This window comes from Etheostoma cragini, chromosome 5 (genome assembly GCF_013103735.1).
Source record: "Etheostoma cragini isolate CJK2018 chromosome 5, CSU_Ecrag_1.0, whole genome shotgun sequence".
NCBI lineage: Eukaryota > Metazoa > Chordata > Actinopteri > Perciformes > Percidae > Etheostoma > Etheostoma cragini.
Genome location: NC_048411.1, coordinates 18,457,425 through 18,472,792, shown reverse-complemented (window position 1 = coordinate 18,472,792; position 15,368 = coordinate 18,457,425). Strand labels below are relative to the sequence as shown.

The 15,368-nt window shown below is 39.8% G+C and overlaps 1 protein-coding gene and 1 long non-coding RNA gene across 2 annotated transcripts in view; both read right to left on the bottom strand.

Annotated features, from left to right (window-relative positions):
* Positions 1-261: 261 nt before the first annotated feature.
* Positions 262-2,727, bottom strand: LOC117944540. Its single transcript, XR_004656604.1, has 3 exons — positions 2,717-2,727; positions 2,040-2,044; positions 262-375 (listed from the first exon to the last, which is right to left on the bottom strand). It is a non-coding gene; the product is annotated as an uncharacterized LOC117944540 (long non-coding RNA).
* Positions 2,728-12,896: 10,169 nt separating this feature from the next.
* ncor2 (nuclear receptor corepressor 2) overlaps positions 12,897-15,368 on the bottom strand; it is a 111,351-nt gene continuing 108,879 nt past the window's right edge. Inside the window, exon 48 of the transcript XR_004656595.1 lies at positions 12,897-12,916. The gene's annotated coding sequence lies outside the window, so the exon portion shown is untranslated. The remainder of the gene's footprint in view (positions 12,917-15,368) is intronic.

Sequence of the window (15,368 nt, the reverse complement as noted above, 5' to 3'; positions counted from 1 at the left end):
GAGGAGAATCGGAGAATCGGAGAGCTAGCTAGCTAGTAGCGCTACCAGCAGAGAGTAGAAGCCATCAAGGGCTATTTAAATAAATACTAAATGGTGTACTAACTAACTTTACAATGACTCGTTTTATGAGTACAGAACCTATTTGTAGAAGGTGTTGTACTGTAGAAGTTTGGTACTATTCCGGGCATTATTAGTGGGGTAATGTACAAGATACACATTTGGTTCCATTAGCACCTGCACGAAGCCATTCAGCTAATAGTGCTAACATGCCTAATGTTTGACCAAGGGAAAAAAAGCTTCTGGGGGAAGTGTTTGGCTTGAGGTCATGGTGTAAAGAACCCTAGGTTGAAATTACTCCGAACCACACCTTTAAGGCTCAGTCCTTACCACAGCAACCTAGGTTTGAGTGCGGGTGGTGATGGTGCAGTGGATATGACACATGCCTTTGATGTGGCAGACCTGAGTTCAAATCCCACTGTAGTAAATCAACCAGTGTGTCCCTGAGCAGGACACTTGACCCATAGTTGCCTCAATGGCATGCAACTTCTGACAAACACAATAACTGTAAAAACAAAAATACTAAAAGTGTATCAGATATATATATATATATATATATATATATATATATATATATATATATATATATATATATGTAATCCTTTAGTCATACTAACTCATTATCATGACTACAAATTAAAAGTCTAACAAACTGATGTCAAAAATTGCAAATTCCTTATTGTCGGTGATTATATTTTTCATCATTAGTATTATATTTCCAGCATATGTCTGTGTTGCTAAGATAAGAGTGTGAGTGGGACACGTTCGCAGTTGTTTAAAACCTTACAACACATGAGGGTCTAGGACTGAGGTGAAACCACCACTGGAGATAAGTGCCACCACTTCCCTTACTTCTCTCCACAAAAATGTTCGTAGACTTTAAATTATGCACAGAGGTTGCAAATGAAGTACTCTAACAATCTTATGTACGAACACCAAGCAGCCTGAATATTGTGCAATAAAATTGGCATACTACACAGTTGCCAGCTAACTACTTAAAACTGTTGGTTTAGTTGATTACATGCAGCAGGGAGGTTGAGAAATTGTGTTGATTTACAGGGACAAGAAGCAGTGGCCATTCCAGGATTTTTAAGTGGTGTGACACGGGGGAGAGTGCGGAGGGGTTTAATCAAAAATCAGTCAAGGGGGGCCCAGGGGATTTTATAAGAATACATCATAGAAAATCTGCGTAGAAATATAGCAAATTTTGGATAGGATAGAAAAACACAATGTAATTTTGCTAAATAAAACAGATTACATTCAGTATTAATTTCACTTAGTTGCTTTCTTTTCAACAAATTGTATGTCCAAATACATTACACATTTTCTATGGGCTCTTATGGCAAAACGTTTGGACATGTAGAAACATTAATTAGACTGGTCCATTTTCAATTTCACAGAAATGTGTAAAAATAATATCGCCTCAAAGACAAGGTACACAGTTGCCATACAATGTGTGTTTAAAGTATATCCATTTACCTAATGGAAAGGAACCAATTGGCAGAACAGGCAGCAAAGTGACAGCACAATCATATTTCAGGGGGGTGGGTGCCACCCCAGGAACCCCCCTCTAAACCCTAAGAAGTAGTAACGTTCAGACCAAAATTAGCAAACTGTGTGTGTCTGAATCTGGCCCTCTTCAACTTATTCTCTTTACTGTCTTCATGTATCTCTCAATAGTGCACATAAATGCCTTCTAAAAAAAATATTTCTCTAGAAGAAATAATGCTGGATGGTCACATGAAAATGATGGAGGAAATGCGCTGAGTACATAAACCTCTCTACTTAAACCTCAAGTGCCATGATAATTCTCAATCTGTCAAACAGCAGCCTGGAGCACTGGGATTTAAGTATCTTCAAGTTGCAACTGAAATGCAATATTTCATCAGCAGCACAATATGTTCAACAAGATGGTAAATAGAGTTTGATACAGTGATGAGGGGAACTAAAATCATAATAAGACGCCAATATGACAAAACAACCCAGACTCCCATTGCAGCTATAAATCACTTTTTTATCAGTCAAAGAAGAAAAATGAACATCCCGTGCCAGCAACTGCACATTAAATTCATTAACTGAGTTCTTACAGTAGGGCAGCGCATAAAGAGTGCGATTTTAAAAGTCATTTCTAATTCCATTGAACATAAAACTTGAGCTGTCGTTTGAACTCCACCCTGTCCCATTTTCTTTGCGGTATTTGTGAGGGACAAAAGCGGCTTGTGAAAATAGATTGGGGGAAAATGGACCAGTTGGCTTACAGTGCAGAGCAGCAAATAGAAAAACTTTTAGCCAAATCCCTCCTCTCTGGCTTCAGGGCCCCCGGTTTAACGGCAAAGTTGTACTTGCCACAAGGTTTAAGGCTCTTTATGGCTTACATATGCACAAATCTCATTATGACTTTCCTCTTTGGATGCTCAGGGGCTAATGGATGCAGTCAATGTGAAAATGTCATTGTTGTGGAGGGAAAGAAGGGCTGACTAGGAAAAAGATTTCTCACTTTTGTCTGATCTGCTGTGCCCGGTTTTGACAGGCAGTAGTAGGAGCCTGAAGGAGGAGCACTTGTAACTTCTGTTGCTGTTGGCTATCTGGAACGGTGAGCCAGGGTCAGCATGGACTGGTGGGACAGTGGTCTGGACGTGACCTCAGTCCATCCCCACACAGCTGAACAGAGTAGCTGCCAAAGCGAGGCTCAAGTTTAAACCCTTATATCCTGTGTAAAAATGGGCCACAGTAGCATCTCCTGCTCCCTTAATCACTGCAGGGTAAATTCTAGGAAACTAAATGGCAGCGGTTTGTCTAGACGGGATACCAGAGGATTGAATTCCAACCAGGTTGAAGAGTATTTCCAGAATGTTCATGGCTTTTTTAAGTTGGTGTACCAGATGTTTTGCTGCTGTGTGTATACTGGAGTAGATGCCAGAAAGGGCCATGTAGCATACTTGTCAATGACTCACATGTTTCTGTAGCTTATACTTGTTGAGGTAACTCCAGCTATCTGGTATCACCAATAGATTTAAGATAACACATATATTGTGTTTATGAGTCAGCAAAAAGCCCCCAAAAAGCCCCTCTGTGTTTAGTGACTGTGACTGGGGGAATAGTTCAATAGAAAATGGTTACTGTGAGGGTTAAAATGATATTGATTAGTGGCACAAAGAATTAGATTATATTGTCATACCTTATCAATACACTGGCATCAAACAGTGTTTCTCCTCCTTAAGTAGCGATATTATGACTATGTAGGCAAGGCAAGGCAGCTTTATTTGTATAGCACATTTCAGCAACAGGGCAATTCCAAGTGCATTACACAAAAACAGTTAAAAAAAAATTAAAACAGAAAAAACACAAGAATAAGCAGTTAAAAAATAAAAACAAACAAAACACAAGAATAAAAAGTTACAGTGCAGTATGACAACTTAAACATTAAAGAAACAAACAACCATTTAAAGAAAAGCAACATAAAAAAGAAAGGTCTTAAGCCTTGATTTGAAAGAATTGAGCGTTACAGCGGATCGGTTTGTTCGAGATATGAGGAGCATAGTACCAGTGTTGTGGTGTAGTAGCAGATCAGAAATGTATTTTGGCCCTAAACCATTTAGTGATCTATAAACTAGCAAATGTACTTTGAAATCAATTCTTTGAGGCACAGGAAGCCAGTGTAAAGACTTCAGAACTGGAGTGATGTGATCCAGTCTCTTGGTCTTAGTGAACACTCGATCAGCAGACTTCTGAATCAGCTGCAGCTGTCTGATTGATTTTTTAAGGTGACCTGTAAAGACACCGTTACAGTAGTCAAGTCTACTGAAGATGAAAGCATGGACGCGTTTTTCCAAATCCTGTTGACACATAAGTCCTTTAACCCTTGAAATATTCTCAAGGTGATGATAGGCTGACTTTGTAATTGTCTTATAGTGGCAGTTAAAATTCAGGTCAGAGTCCATGACTGCACCAAGATTTCTAGCTTTTTCTGTTGTTTTTAACATTATTGTTTGAAGATGAATGCAGACTTTTAATTGTTTCTCTTTTCCTCCAAAAACAACCACCTCAGTTTTTCCTGAGGTGTCCTGAGCCAGTGGAAGCATGAAGATGTTAAGTTGAAGAGGCCCCAAAATGGAGCCTTGGGGAACTTCGCACTTCGCATATTTGTATATTTGTTGTAATTTTATATGGCATGTAATGAGGGCGTCATTGGAAACAAGAGATTTCTCTCAATTGCCCCTCCCAGCATAAATAATAATAATAATAATAATAATAATACCAGTCTCTGAGCTCTGTGACAAAGAGGTGCATGTTATTATGTTGTGTTTGAGTGTGCAAGAGTGCAATTTGATTCATTCTAACAAGTTGTGACGAGAGCGTTTGGTGTGGCAATGCACATACGCCCACTGCGTGCATGTCTCCATTTTTTTCTATTTATGTACGTGAGCCAGTGTTAATGTGTGTGTGTGTGTGTGTGTGTGTGTGTGTGTGTGTGTGTGTGTGTGTGCGTGTGTGTGTTGTGTGCAAGTTGAGACACGGGCACTTAAACACAGCCTGTTTACTACAGCTGTGTTGAGCAACAGCTCAGAGATGTGTGTGTGTGTGTGTGTGTGTGTGTGTGTGTGTGTGTGTTTGTGTGTGTGTGTGTGTGTGTGTGTTTGTGTGTGCATGTGTTTGTGCATGAATGAGTGCGTTGCGGCTAGTATCGTCTCTGAGGCCCAAAGGCCAGACAGCGGCTGCAGTGAACAAGAACCTCTGTCATCATGTGTCACGGCAGAGTAGTCTGATTCACAAGTCTACCATCAACAACAAGAGCCTTAAGGCACTTTCAGCGCTGATCAATTCTCTAATTATTGAACAGTCACTCTCTCACTTTCCAAAAGATATCCATCCAATTACAGTAAGTAATTCTGGATTGGGGTGGTTAAGATGACACATCACCAGCAGGTTGAAGACGTTTTTGTTTGGACACCTGAGCTGAAAACGAGACAGAATTTGCTTTCCTTTCACTTTGTTATTTGGCAGGGTTTTTTCCCAGACACCTTTCCAGTCTTTTGTGTAACTATAAAGCAAGGCTCTGCAGCCTTCTGCTGTCAGATGACAAACAAAAGATATATAATTAGACGTGTGCTGGAAACCACAGATGGACATGCAGACGTCAACTCGCCATCCACTTCACATGACAGGACTGGGCCGGGAAGGAAGAGAGCAAGGAAGTAGGCATCAATCAGTGGAGAGAGGTCCATCTCCGAGAGCTCAAAGGCCAGCACTTCATTGAAGAGTTAATGTCAGACTGAAGATGAAAAAAAGAAGGTGTTAGTGGCGAGGACAAAGACAGAAAGAAAGTGGGTGAGTAAGTAAAAGAGGAGGCTAATTGAAACTGATTGTTTTAAAATGATGATTAAACAATCTGAGGACAAAGAGGGAGAAAGAAACTGTGTGGTGTGACAACTCAACATAAAGATGAACTTAAATTTGATTTCTTCTGACTTTTTGTGAGTTTTTTGTGCGTGTTTTTCTCTAGTTGAATTGAATTGAATTGAAATGTCTTTAATGTCCCCAAGGGGGAATTTCTTTCACAACAAGTAGCCAACACGTGTACATGGTGGTGGGATGGTGATAGCGCAGTGGATGTGATACATGAGTGGGAGATCAGGGTTCAACTCCCACTGTGATATATCAACCAATGTCCTGAGCAAGACACTTAACCCATAGTTGCTCCAGAGGCCTGCAGCCTCTGACATACGTAGCACTTGGAAGTTGCTTTGGATAAAAGAATCAGCAAAATTACATGTACTATACATTCGCAATTTTTTGGTCTCAGGTATCTAAAACTCAGAGAGTAGTGGGTGAGTGATGTTAGCTAAAATGGCCATTGCCCTCCGTGTGGCTCTGGCCACATTCACGTACCCAGTGCTGTTGAGGACAATGACAATTGTTTTCCGACATGTTGCGTTTTTTCTAAATTTAGACCACATTTCCCATAAATTCAGCGTCCTGGGTTTCTCTGCATGATCAGGATGGAACCTCCCCACACAAAAGACATCATAAACATCTCACCCAGGATGCTCAGCAAGTTGGAAACACATGCATGGCGTTGACACTGCAGAAAGAAACACACGGACAGCAGTTTGTGGTCCTGGAAACCAGCCAAGCCAGGAAGGGCTTCGTCGCCAGGGTGCAGACTGTCGTCCGCAGCAGTTTGTCTGACCCCGGGGGAATGGGAAGCTCCTGGAAACTGCCCCTTGTTGTTCCCCCAGCACCTCCTCTGACTTCTGCTCTGTTTTTTCTTTAAAGACTCTGCAGAGAGAAAGGCGTGGGCACAATAATGTTGATTGTTTTTGACAGAGGCACTGAGAGTGATTATAGATCTGTGATGCTGAATGTAACATTGCACCCAGTGAGAGAGAAGATTTTGGCGATTCTCAGATCATACTGTTCCAGTTATTCCACCTCAATTCAGCAGTGGCTTTCCTAAAACAAAAGAAGCAATCAAAACAGTTATCATTTTATTTTAACTCTCTTTATTAAGTATTCCTTATTTTAACAGTTAACAAATGGCTTGTTAAGCAGATATGAGGGAATTGTAAATATTTGTCAACAACTATAACTCGTCCTGTGAATGCTTTCAGAACTATAAACAAACCGTTAAACCCAGGTTAAAGTCACTTTTACCAAACAGCTTCCACTGCGGCTACAAGTTGCATTTATGAGATAATACTAAATGCCTAACTATTATTTAGCGTTTAGCAAAAATGCTAAGCTACTGTAACAGTAGAGACCTGTGCATAAAGTTAGCAAGTTACTTTTACCTAACATTCACTTATATTAGTCAACCTCAGCCACCATAATTTACAAGTAGTCCCAGCTTAAGATAGGCTGTAGCTGCAGCAGTGTATTGAATTCGGCAAAGGTGTGTTTTACTGCTTAGGAATTTAACTTTTAATTTGCAACAAGATGATTATGTCTTAAATTGTCTCATTTTATTGAAAGTGTAACGTAGCTGTAATAATTTATTACAACATGACTTCAGTGGTAATTACTGTTATAAACAGTTTAAACCAGCTTGCTAATAATTTGTACATTGTATAAACTCTTAATACATTCCCTACATTGGGAAATCATATAAGTACATTACAATTGGTTATTCCTATGTAAAGACCTATAATAAAACTGTCCCAACTCATTTAATCAGACATTTTGAAAAGATTTTAAAAAAAAGATTTAAAAACTTAAAGTTGGTTTTCCACCAACACTCCCAGTCAATTATAATAAGAACCAATTATAATAATGATATCTGCATCAACTTTTGAATGAATGTTTGTTTTGTGCAATAAAATATGAAAATGATCGATCCTCACCAGCTTTTACAGTGTAAGCACTTCAAGACTTTATGTCAACCTTTCAAAATAAAGGTTCATCACATTGGCTTAAGCATATATGCAGACATAAACTAAGGCTTATGGTTTTTCACACACACACACACACACAAACACACACACACACACACACACACGCACACGCAAACATGCACTCACACATGCACACACACACACACACACGCAAACTAAAGCTGGGGGAATTCCTTAAATAACATTCAGGCCAAAGCAGACATGGGTGGTCCATGCTTGTCATTATATCCCTGCAGGCAAGAAGGCAAACACAAGGCACCATGGGAAAAACAACCTTCTCTGATGGCAGAGCACTAGAGCTGTTCTCAGTCTGGCAGAAGACAAGTTGTGAACTCTGAGTGAAGCACAAATCCCTTGGAAATGGATGTTTGGTGTAGCAACCAGCCAAAGATCCGACTATTCCGCAGAGAAGAGGCAACTTAACAGAGAGGAAGCTTCACAGTGAAAACATGTCCAGAATAAATCCCTCTGTCACTGAAGAGAAAGTCACAGCTTGTTTGTTTAACAGGGACGAAATTACTTTGGTCTGATTGCAGGGTATTAAATATTACATTACTGTGGTGAGCTGCTGTCACAGTGACACAGATCTCAAATTGTTGCATTTGAGTTTGTTTTTTGAACTACCTGTGAACACACATACGCAAACCACAGTCCTGAGCAAACACACTGAGCAAACAGGCAAGGCTGTTGTCAGGACCCGAGAGTGGGTGTTGTTTACGCTTTAAAAACACAGAGAGCAGGGCAAAGAGCAGGGCCTTTTCTCTCTACGTGTGGAGATGAATGCCTCTCAATGGAGATGAATGGGAGAAGAAACATAAACAGCTCTTATCTCTTTGTCTTCTACCCCTGCCGTGACCTTTCTTGTCTTCTGCGACTCGCTCACATCGCTGTGTTTGCTCCCCTGCTGAGCCTGGCTCTCCCTGTGACCACTGTACACCTTGTTTAGTCAATAAATAACACAGAGAATCGACAAACTGACAAAGCACAGATTGTATCTCAGTCAACATTTCTTTTTTTTCTCAGGGTGGGTACTGTTGACACTCCCACTCCCTGGTATTTGTCTGACAGATCTGTGACTCATGTGCACCAACCGTACCAGCAACGGGCTACTGACAGTCTGCGCACAAAGTTTATTTCTTTGACAAGGTTTCATGGGCTTACATGATCTCTACATATTCACCCAAGCAGAGTAGTTTTTTTTTTTATTTAACCTTTATTTAACCAGGAAAATCCCATTGAGATTACTAATCTCTTTTTCAAAGGAAGTCCTGGCCAAGACAGCGGCACAGATCACAACAATTCCATACATTACACACAATTTCATAAAACTATTTAAAACATTTACAGACCATAGATTTCATTTCCAAACCTTTGAGCAAGAGTTACATAGATCCACACACTAAATCTGAGTATGTCAGTAAATACAGACAGCCACATAACTGGCTGTTACACATTAAACAAAACCCATTCTTGTGTTTACCAATTCACAGTTCACACAAAGCTGAGAGGAAGTGAAAATGTCAGAGGAAGCTGCGTGCAGGTGAATCACTGATTACAGTTGAGAATGGATGAGCTGCTAGCATGCAAGGCCAACAGCTGTGGAGCCTCGGGGAGGTCTCAGTAAAGAGGTTACAGAGTGTGCATGGCAGGCAGGTGATCCGTGGCTATGGTTTGTAACAGTTAAAACTCTGGAAAAACATGCAAACTACAACCTTATCACCCCAAGACGCTCACGCTTATTCATGTGCAGGAGATTTAAACTGGTACAAATTAAACTGGAATGTAGTGAAATGTAGTAACAGACAGAGGAGAAAAAATATTTTTTACTGTTTTTCTGTGACGTTGATTTTAGGATTATTAATTTGCAAGATCCGGGACTCTTGCATTTGATTGTCCAGCTATCAATGTTAACAACCAATTTACCTTTCACTCCATGAAATGTATCGTTACTTCCTACAAACATGGGGAGCAAGACTACAGGCATGATAGCAGCTCAGTCAGACTGTGCTTTGGCACTGCTAATGCTAGCATGCTAACACGCTCACAAGACGCTCACATGCTGATGTTAAGAAGGTAGACCTAAAACGTTTACCATGTTCACCATCTTAGTTTAGCATATTAGCATGCTAGTTAGCATTTAAACAAAAAGTAGCTACAGCTGAGGGGAATGTTTGTTTATTTTTTGTAGGCTACAAGTATTTAGTTGTATAAGTAAAGAAGATTTCATTTGGTTAGCTAGTGTGGCCCACGTATTTTGTCCTCAAGCTTTGTTACTTGAACCTAATGTAGGGGTTTTGCTTTAACTGACGACCCATTTGTATATGTTAGTCAGATTGTATTTCATTTCCACCCACTAGATACTTGAGTAAATAGATTAACTGAATTGAAATAATACTAAACTATATTAGTTTTAAATACTGCATAAGTTCAGCAAATCATTCAATCCTTCATCTAACATGGTCTGGTGATGTTGTGATTGGTGGCAGCATTGGACCGTCTATCTCCATAGACAAGGAGATTGGGAGAGAAGGGAGGGAGGAGAAAAGGCTTGGTGGTGATAGAGAGGGAGTTGAAGGGACTGTTTCCTTCATCCAGGCAGGGGTCTCCACGCATTAAAACCAGATGCAGCCAGGCTCCAGAGACGTTAGGTGCATTATGGTTTGAACTCCAGTCTGGATGGCATATTTTGAATCTGCCAGGCTCATCCATCATCAAGTCAAAGCATATTCAAAACTCTTTTCAAAGCAGGCCAAGAAGAACAGAGAAGAGGTGTGTGGGTCACGTGAGGATGCTGAACAAGCGGCTAGTGTTTATGTGTACATTGTGTGAAAAGCAAACTGGAGAACGGTCACCTATCTGCGAGATGGAGACGGTTCATGGCTGGGCGTCTGAAGAAGAGCGCTGTGTGTGTGGAAAACCACAGTGACGTCCCCGCCGGCTAAAAACAAGCTCCTTGCCAGGGTTGGCCTCTCTGCGGTTTGTTTACATTGAGAGCTATTCCAGACGGCACATGCACACGCCAACGTGCACGGCACACTGCACACCTCGGGAAAATGTGTACCTCACACTGAAAACACAGATTTGAAAAATTGGTAGTGTACTTCCTCCTGTGTCCGTTTGTCTCACTCACTCTCTTGCATGCAAACAAACACACACACACACCTGTATTACTACCCCCCCCGCACACACACACACACATCCTCTTTTCCAGACCCAATTCGCACAGCTGGCTTGGCAACATTATGTGAATGCAGTGAGACTGAGCCAGAGAGTTGTGCAGATCAGGAATGTGCATGTTTGTCTGTGACTGTCTCCATGTCTCTGTGTATATGTGTGAATTTCTGCATCAATGCACACAATGTTTGTGTATTTGTGTTTTGTATGTGTGTGTGTGTGTGTGTGTGTGTGTGTGTGTGTGTGTGTGTGTGTGTGTGTGTGTGTGTGTGTTTGGCAGGATGTGAGTGATTGCCCTACGAGGGGGAAGGATGATGGAGCACTAAAAATGAATCATCAGCAGACAGCTTGGCTGTCCTTCCCCCTCTGCGTCTGCCTCAAAGCCTCCTGAGATCTCAAAGCTCTCAGGAACAGAATCCTGATTGCAGAACTCTTTAATCAACTCCCACATGATGGGGACAGCCACTAGGGCTGATTGGAAAGGTGTCTGTTCCATAATGTCCCAGATCTACCATCCATAATGAAAAGGTCATAGGTTTAATATACATTGTCAGAGCACCTTTGCTGAATGAATGAAAAGGATAAAAACTGGTATGCATACAGCCATCATAGTTGTTTTTGAATAATAATTCATCTCCCTGAACCTGTGATGGATTAGAGCACATGGAGGAAACATTAAGTGAGCCTGGTCAAAAATTCAGTTTGTTTGTAAAAACTGTCACCAACTCAGAGCTACAGAGAGTCTATTGCTAATTGAGTGAAAACAGGGGGATGGATGATGACACACGCACAACACAAAAAAAACAAAGTTGTCACATGAAAACGAGAATGTGGAAGAGACTTGTGTCCAGCAACATGCTTTCAATAAACATAGATGTTATGTTTTTATTTGCAAAGGTACAATGTTTTCTTCCATTGAAAGAACAACAGAACAGCATGTTCTCAGTACCCTTGTGGTGAATTCATCCAAATAACAAAAATGCAATTGTTTTGTTTGTTTTGAGGTATCCAGCCTTGCACTCAGTTTTGGTTTTATTTGACCTTGTTTTGAGATATCTGTCTCGATGATTTGCTCCTGCACCACGTAACAATGGAGATGAATGGAATTTAAATGGTTGTCCTTATATAACAATCAAAACAAAGAGTCTACAGCCATGCTTTCAGCTCTGTGAGGCTTTATCAAAGCACAGTGGTGCTTTGAGCTGTATGCTAACATCAGCATGCATACATTGCACACAATGACAAAGATTACATGCATGTTTAGCAGGTATAATAGCCTATAATAATCACCTTCTTAGTTCAGCATGATAACATTAAACCAAAGGTATAGGACGAAATAAAACACAGCTACGATGAAGGTATCAACAGAGCGATTACAATGATCTTCTGGGGAACGTAAACATCACTGCTATCATGGCTTGAAATTCAATAAAAAAATCAACAGCAACAGTTCTTATAGAAACAATATCACAGAAAAAAAACGTCAACCGTTTAAAAAAATAATAATACTTTCTGTTGGAAAAACAAACATGCCTCCACCCACAATCACACTGTCCCAGTATTTTATGGCTAATCTGTACCAGATCTCGACACTAATCCCTTGAATGCCTGAGGATCAACATGATGGGCTCTTTAAGTTGGACATGATGACACAAAAATACACCTGACAAGGGGACCTCCGGTAAAACTCCCAGCACTTCTCCACGGCCTACTCCTGCGGCTTCATATAAATAACACAGAGGAGGGAAAACAATATTTGGCAAACAACATTACAGCTCTACAAGCTTAACAGGCATGCAATTAAGTGTATATTCCAGACAACAAAGGCAAACACAGAGTTATCTTAGTTTTTATGAGAACTGAAAAAAGACAAAAAACATCACGCATGATTTCCCAACAATCTGTGCTAATCACCATGGAGAGCTGGTGGACCATCAAAGCTACAATCAACCACTCAAGACACACATTCAGCTCTGTGCTGCTCTGCACTGGGTCGTATGTATGCTCTGATTTTCCTTTTGGCATAGCTGCTGTTGGTAAGATTAACCGTATGAACAGAGAGCGCAGACATTACATGAAGGGAACCATCAACAAGGATTCACTTCTCCTCTGCATGTTGTGATGACTGCTGTCTGCTCACGTGTTCACTCAGGTCTGTTTTGTCTGCTCTGTGTGTGTGTGTGTGTGTGTGTGTGTGTGTGTGTGTGTGTGTGTGTGTGTGTGCATGTGTGTGTGTGTGTGTGTGTGTGTGTGCGCGTGTGTGTGTGTGTGTGTGTGTGTGTGTGTGTGTGTGTGTGCACCAAACACACATTTAGTAACTGGTGGATGCCCAGCGTTCCCACCCATCTCCACCCAGTCCTGAAATATACTAGGCAGGCACACACAAACACACACACACGCAGGCATGCATGCACGCACGCACACACACATACTGTGTGTACACATGGGCCTTGTGAAAAATAACTGTAGTAATCTTTTAATAATCCTTTCAGTGTAGCCAGAGTGGCTCAGTGGGTAGCACAGGCACACACATACTGAGAGGTTTATGCCTGGATGCAGAAGTCTGGGATTTGAATCTCACTTGTAACAAATTTCCTGCATGTCTCCCCCTTTCTCACCTACCTCTCCTATCAAATAAAAGTGGGAAAAGCCCAAAAATAATCTTAAAATAAAAAAAATCCTTTCAGTGATGAGATTTGCAGTGCAGTCATCTAGCTAATTTGTAACACTTCTGTAGTTTATTGTAGAGCTCGTGAATGAAAAAATGTTAACAAATAGTGTACATGTTGATGCACGCGGAAATAATATTAAGCATAATGCAAATGTTGCAGATGTTATGTTTTGTATAGCTGTGGAGCTTCTCTCTCAGATGCACTTCATTAACAGTCTGTCTGTAATATTTTGTAGTAGTTTAGCTCTTTCAACTCAAAGGTGCCCTGTCACACAAAACCGTTTTTACTTGCATTTTTGGAAATATGTTATGTCCATATGTGTTTTTGTTATGTTGTGAATGTGAAGATGAACTGCTTCCTCCTCTGGCTCTAACCCTGAAAAGAAATAAGCGGAGAAATTAGGCCAATTACAAAAGCTGGTCAGTTGTCATGTTGCCTGTACTCATTACTGTTGGTGGCCTTGCCCAGTTGTACTGGGTAACGGAGGCGGATAGCCAGTTTCTCATTGGCTAGCTGTTAGCCAATCAGAGTCAAGAAGCTTGGCCAATTGAATATTAATGAGAACTGGCACAAGCTTTCTATATCACACTGATGGCTTGAAAAACGGTAACCAAGGCATTTTTTTCCACAAAAAAATGTTACATAGTCCATGATAGCACTTTTGAAATGACCACAAAGTAATGAAACACTTGTGACGGGGCACCTTAAAGCTTTTCTAACAATATCTGTGGATATTTCCACAACTGAGGAAGACAATTTGTTGTTTGATATGATGAATACATTGTTTTAGGCAACATTTTAAAGACATTTTTTTGACGTAAATTTAGTAATGTCTTTTTTTAGTATTGTTGTCAGTTTTAATTATTGTTTTAACCCTAGTCTGACTTTTTATCAATTGGACTGCATCTTTTTATGCTGTAGTCTGGGCCACATCTGCTTTCATTTCTAACCTCAATAAGACCTGCATAAAAGTTAAATTTAAAAATATACTGTATATATTTACAAATTAAGCTAGAAGTTCACCCAGGACACCAAAATGTTGGACACGTTTCTGAAAACACAATGTTTGTCCCATGGGTGGCACTGGGGAAAAGATCACATTTCATGGCCAACAAAGTAGACTATGAGGAAATAGGAAACAACAATGAGGTCCACAAAATAAACAAAAGAGGTATAAGGAAAAAAGGAAGAACAAATCAGAAACTAACTGCTAATTAGGAATAGTAATATCAACTGATAATTAAGTAATTAAACTAACTACTAAATTATGAAGAATGATGGATTGAATATTGATAATAATTAACTATTTCATAGGAAAATGATAACTAACTGCCAAATAATGACAAATATGTAATTAATAACGGATTGCGCTGATGAACTGACATGTTATTAACTCTTAATTACTAACTAACTACTAATTAACTGATTACTACCTGCTAATAATAAATAGTTCCACCACTTCTAACTACTAACCAGTCATTATAATTAACAACTGTTAACTATGAACTGTGCCAAGTGACTAAAATTAATCACTGTTAATTATGAATAGTTGTATGACTGGGATTACTAGGGGTGGGGGGAAATCGGATGGAGCATGATTTTGTTGCGACTTTTTTAGTAAATTCTTATTGATTTTCTTTCCCTTCTTTAACAGAAATAAAAATTTACTGGTACATTTCTAGGGACACATCTATCATGAGACATTCAGGAAAACTTATTGTTCTCTAAAAAGAATCTACATCACATGTCAATCAGTCAGTCTGATATTTCTTTCATTTTCAAAGAAATACAGATAGGCCTATGTATTCTCTGCTATTTTTTGTTTTATGAATTTTTTGAAAAATTTTGTTTTATTTTTTGATGAAACACCTTTTCATCACACACTAATGATATCAATGTTTTAATGTTTAATATATCAGTTACCAGTTTTGTATGAATTTTTGTAGTTTGCGCATTTCGTTCAAAATGTGTTCTTCACACACACACACACACACACACACACACACTGATCTGTCACTGATCTATTCAGTGATCTGTGCTGTTCCAACTAATTTTAATTGCACATTTGAATATG